Source organism: Symphalangus syndactylus, chromosome 1, assembly GCF_028878055.3.
Source record: "Symphalangus syndactylus isolate Jambi chromosome 1, NHGRI_mSymSyn1-v2.1_pri, whole genome shotgun sequence".
NCBI classification, from domain to species: domain Eukaryota; kingdom Metazoa; phylum Chordata; class Mammalia; order Primates; family Hylobatidae; genus Symphalangus; species Symphalangus syndactylus.
In genome coordinates this window covers 27,728,179-27,734,471 of record NC_072423.2, presented here as the reverse complement: position 1 = coordinate 27,734,471, position 6,293 = coordinate 27,728,179, and positions in this window count along the sequence as shown.

The window sequence follows — 6,293 nt, the reverse complement described above, 5'->3', positions numbered from 1 at the left end:
GGTTTACACCTGTAATCCCAGCACTTTGGGAGGCCAAGGCGGGCAGATCACCTGAGGTCAGGAGTTCGAGACTAACATGGCGAAACCCCATCTCCACTAAAAATACAAAAATAAGTGGGGCATAGTGGCGCACACTTGTAATCCCAGCTACTTGGGAGGCTGAGGTGGGAAGATTGCTTGAGTCCAGGAGTTTGAGGTTACAGTGAGCAATGATTGGGCCACAACAGTCTAGTCTGGCAACAGAGTGAGACACCATTTATAAAAAAGAAAAATAAAATTTTGAAAATAATATAAGAACAAAACATTAATAATTCCACCAGTGTCAGCAGATAGAGACCTAGGCCTCTCAACTTCCAATCCAAGATCTTTCCAGCAGCCCAATCTGCTTCCTTGAAGGTGTAAAGATAGGCCTCCCACCGTCCCAAATCCGCATCCCGTCATTTAGATGTTTAGGGGCTGATAGCATCCTATGTGTAGGCATGAACACAAACACATGCTTAATTTTGAACTATTATTAATCAGAAAAATAGTTTTTTATAGAAATAATTGTAATCAAGATGTGTTTGAAAGTCAATAAATTTGGCCAGGCGCAGTGGCTCACGCTTGTAATCCCAGCACTTTGGGAGGCCGAGGCGGGCGGATCACGAGGTCAGGAGATCGAGACCACAGTGAAACCCCGTCTCTACTAAAAATACAAAAAAATTAAGCCGGGCGTGGTGGCGGGCGCCTGTAGTCCCAGCTACTCGGAGAGGCTGAGGCAGGAGAATGGCGTGAACCCAGGAGGCGGAGCTTGCAGTGAGCCGAGATTGCGCCACTGCACTCCAGCCTGGGCCACAGAGCGAGACTCCGTCTCAAAAAAAAAAAAAAAAAAAAAAAAAAAAGAAAGTCAATAAATTTGTCAAAATAAATGGAAAAGAAACCATGGGGGAAATCACAAGAAGATACCACTTCATACCCACTAGGGTGACTATAATTTTTTTAAATGGAAAATAAGTGTTATTGAGCATGTGGAAAAATCAGAGCCCTCAGACATTGCTGGTAGGAATGAAAAATGCTGCAGCCACTGTGGAAAACAGTATGGCAGTTCCTCAAAAAGTTAAACATAGAATTGCCATGAACCAGTGGTTCCACTCCCAGGTATATACCCAAAAGAACTGATAACAGAAACTCAAACGATTATTTTACATGAATGTTCACAGCATTATTTACAGTGGCCAAAAGGCTAAAACAACCCAAATATCCATCAACTGTCGACTTACTGGATAATCACAATGTGATATATCCATACAATGGAATATTACTTACCTATAAAAAGCTACAAAGTGCTGGGCACAGTGGCTCACACCTGTAATTCTAGCATTTTGGGAGGCTGGAGCGAGAGATCACAAGGTCAGGAGTTCGAGACCAGCCTGACCAACATAGTGAAACCCTGTCTCTACTAAAAATACAAAAATTAGCCGGGCATGGTAGTGCGCGCCTGTAGTCCCAGCTACTTGGGAGGCTGAGGCAGGAGATTCACTCGAACCCGGGAGGCAGAGGTTGTGGTAAGCCAAGATCGTACCACTGCACTCCAACCTGGGCAACAGAGTGAGACTCCATCTCAAAAAAAAAAAAAAAAAAAATACAAAGAGGCCAGCGTGGTGGCTTATGCCTGTAATCCCAGCACTTTGGTAGGCCAAGGTGGGTGGATCATTTGAGGTCAGGAGTTCAAGACCAGCCTGGCCAATATAGTGAAACCCTGTTTCCACTAAAAATATAAAAATTAGCCGGGCATGGTGGCACACGCCTGTAATCCCAGCTACTCCAGTGGCTGAGGCAGGAGAATTGCTTGAACCAGGGAGGTGGTGGTTGCAGTGAACCAAGAGTGTGCCACTGCGCTCCAGTCTGAGCGACAGAGTGAGACTTCACCTAAAAACAAACAAACAACAACCAAAAAAACAAGTAAAAAAAAAGGTACAAAGAACTGATACATGTTACAATGTGGATCAACCTTGAAAACATACTAAATGAAAGAATACAGGTACAAAGGTCACATGTCATATGATTCCATTTACATGAAATGTCTAGAATAGGCAAATCCATAGAGACAAAAAGAAGATTATGATACAGAGTTTCAGTTTGCAAGAAGAAAAAGTTCTGGAGATTTTGGGCCAAGTGAGGTGGCTCCTGCCTGTGATTCCAGCACTTTGGGAGGCCAAGGCGAGCAGATTGCTTGAGCCCAGGCATTCAGGACCAGCCTGGCCATCACAGCAAGACCCCATCTCTATTAAAAATAATAATTTTAAACAAGTCCTGGAGATCTGTTTGACAACAATAAGAACATACTTAATATACTTAACACTTGGTTAAGATGGTAAATTTTGTTGTATTTTTTCATCACAATGTTTTTAAAAAGTATGAAACCTAGACTTTGCCCTCTGTGTGGCCCCAATTTCTTGGGGGTAAATGGCAAGTAATTTAGTACTATTTACAAACTACTTTCATATACACGATATATCAGGTGCTCCAGGCAGTCCTTGAGATAGATAGAATAATCCCTCTATATCCATGGGGGTTGGTTCCCGGACCCCCGAGGATACCAAAATTCACAGAGGCTCAAGTCCTTTAAATAAAATGGCATAGGACAGGCGTGGTAGCTCATGCCTGTAATTCCAGCATTTTGGGAGGCCCAGGCGGGCGAATCACCTGAGGTCAGGAGTTTGAGACCAGCATGGCCAACACAGTGAAACCCCGTCTCTACAAAAAATACAAAAAAATTAGTGGGCCTGGTGGCATGTGCCTGTAGTCCCAGCTATTCAGGAGGCTGAGGCAGGAGAATCGCTTGAAACTGGGAGGCTGAGATTGCAGTGAGCCGAGATCGTGTCACTGCACTCCAGCCTGAGTGACAGAATGAGACTCCACCTCAAAAAAAAAAAAAAAAAGCATGGTAATTTGTATATAACCTGTGCATATCCTCCCCTATACTTTAAATCATCTCTAGATTACTTATAATACTTAATACAATGTAAATGCTATATAAATAGTCATTATACTGCGTTGTTTAGAGAACGAGGACAAGGAAAGAAGTCTGTATCTGTTCAGCACAGACACAACCATCCTTTTCTTTTTTTCTGAAAAAAAAATTTTTTTTTTTTTTTGAGACAGAGTTTCACTCTTGTTGCCCAGGCTGGAGTGCAGTGGTGTGATCTTAGCTTACTGTAACCTCCGCCACCCAGGTTCAAGCAATTCTTCCGCCTCAGCCTCCTGACTAGCTGGGATTACAGGCACCTGCCACCACGCCTGGCTAGTTTTTGTATTTTTAATAGAGATGGGGTTTCACCGTGTTGGCCAGGCTGGTTTCAAACTCCTGACCTCAGGTGATCCACCCACCTCAGCCTCCCAAAGTGCTAGGATTACAGGCATGAGCCACTGTGCCCGGCCTTCTGAATATTTTTAATCCACAGTTGGTTAAATTCACAGATATGGAACCCATAGTTACAGAGGGTTAATATCATCAAACACTTTTTTTTTTTTTTTTGAGACTGAGTCTCCCTGTTGCCCAGACTGAAGTGCAGTGGCATGATCTCGGTTCACTGCAACCTCCGCCTCCCAGGTTCAAGCCATTCTCCTGCCTCAGCCTCCTGAGTAGCTGGGACTACAGGCAAGCACCACCACACCCAGCTAATTTTTGTATTTTTAGTAGAGACACAGTTTCACCACATTGGTCAGGCTGGTCTTAAAATCCTGACCTCAGGTGATCTGCCTGCCTTGGCCTCCCAAAGTGCTGGGATTACAGATGGAGCCACTGTTCCTGGCCTCATCACACACATTTGCATGAACTGAGGCTGGGATTCAAAGCTGGATCTTCCTGGTGCTCTGTACAATCCAGAATGTGACCTTGCCCTCCTGGACAGGGCTGTGTACATTCCATGTGTTCTGATGGGCTTTGGTCCCAGAGAGGTGACTTTATTTCCATATGACTGACAGTCTCAGGAGGACTCCCAGAATTGGCCACAAGCTGCTGCCCTGGGACACACCTCTCCTGAGGCTGGGGCAGCCCTGAGGGAGTCCACAGCTTCTGAAAGCTTCCCCCTTCCCAGGCAGCCTCTGTGCTAGCACTGTGCCCAGGGGCTAACTGCTCTGTCTTTGTGGCACCCCTCGCTCCTGCCCGGTGTAGGCAAGGACCTAGCAAAAAAAGCTCTTCCAGGCAAGAATCAGCCAACACAATTGGATGGCCCAGTAGCAGTTGTCCCAGTAGCAATTCTTGGCAGCAAGAGATGGGGAAAGAAAGGAGTCCAGGGACAATACATTAAATAAAGATATCACTTCTGCATTTAAATAGTGTGCTAATGAAGCCCATGGGCCAGACTCCAATTTATGCAGTTTGGAGGATCTTTGTTCTGAGTGCTTAAATGGTGGTGTGTTTGTGGGCTATTAATGTAAACTGGTTCAGAGTTGAATGTCTACATGTTTGGAGAAAGAGAGGCCTCAGCTTGGGCACCAGAGCTCCAAGGCCCCCATTTCTCAACTAAACACTGCCTCTTTCTCACTGCTGCTGCCCCCAAGCTGAAAAGGGTCCTTTCCCTTTAGCTTTTACTGGAGAAATGCAGGTGGGCCAACCATTCAGCGGACTTTGATCAGCAGTCCCATCAGAACCACACAGGGCCAGGGGAGAGTGTTTCCCAACAAAAGGAGGGGCTGTTCAGACAACAGCACCGTCTTCTTCCAGACCATCCCCCCTCCACCTGAGTCCTCATGGAGACTACGCTCCAGCCATGATACCTACAGTAAACCTTTTATTCAAGAGTCTGAGAGTCTGAACTCAGAAGCATCCAAACAATAGATCTATTCTTTTTTTTTTTTTTTTTTTTGAGACCGAGTCTCGCTCTGTCACCCAGGCTGGAGTGCAGTGGCGCGATCTCGGCTCACTGCAACCTCCGCCTCCCAGGTTCATTCGATTCTTCTGCCTCAGCCTCCTGAGTAGCTGAGTAGCTGAGTAGCTGGTACTACAGGCGCACACCACCATGCCCTGCTGATTTTGTATCGAGCTCACTGTAGCCTTGACCTCCTGGGCTCAAGGGATCCTCCCACTTCAGCCTCATGATTAGTTGGGACTGTAGGAGTACACTGCCATCCTCCGCTAATGTTTTCTTTTTTGTAGAGACAGGGTCCCACTATGTTGTTCAAACTGGTCTTTAACTCCTAGGCTCAAGAGAGCCTCTTGCCTTAGCCTCCCAAAGTGCTGGGACTGTGGGCGTGAGCCACTGTGCCCAGCCATGATTCATTTTCTAAATAATACATGAGCATTCCAGTTGCTCCACATCCTCTCCAATATTTGGTGTTGTCAGCCTTTTAAATGTTAGCCATCTCTGGCCGGGCACAGTGGCTCACGCCTGTAATCTCAGCACTTTGGGAGGCCGAGGTGGGCGGATCACGAGGTCAGGAGATCGAGACCATCCTGGCTAACACGGTGACACCCTGTCTCTATTAAAAATACAAAAAAAAAAAAGTTAGCCATCTGGTGGACATAAAATGATATCTTCTATGATTTTAGTTCGCATCTCCCTGATGACGCATCATGATGGACACTTTTTCGTGTGTGTATCGGCCATTTGGGTTTCGTTTACTGTCTGTGTGGGAACAGCCAGTATATGTAGTCACTGTTTGGAGAACCATCTCATCAGCAAAGCCTGTGATGTGAAAAAGAAATAAACTTTTTTTCTTTGAGACGGAGTCTTGCTCTGTCGCCCAGGCTGGCGTGCAATGGCATGCTCTCAGCTCACTCTGCCTCCTGGGTTCAAGCGATTCTCCTGCCTCAGCCTCCTGAGTAGCTGGGACTACAGGTGTGTGCCATGACGCTGGCTAATTTTTGCATTTTTAGTAGAGACAGGGTTTCACCATGTTGGCCAGGCTGGTCTCTAACTCTTGACCTCAAGTGATCCACCCACCTCGGCCTCCCAAAGTGCTGGGATTACAGGCGTGAGCCACTGCACCCGGCCAAACTACTTTGTTAATCCACTGAAATGTGGTCCTGTTTCAAGAGTTAGAGCATTAAGTACCCTGATTAAATACAATCCCCTCAACTCTTTCTTTTCTCAGCATTTAGTTTGCCTTTGCACCTCACTAGTAGGCCTTTTGTTTTCACCTCTTAGATCCAATGCACTTTCTTTCTCCCAAATCTGGGGGGGAAATGTGTTTAAAAAAAACCCATAAGAGGCCGGGCGCAGTGGCCCAAACCTGTAATCCCAGCACTTTGGGAGGCCAAGGCAGACGGATCACCTGTGGTCAGGATTTTGAGACCAGCCTGGCCAACA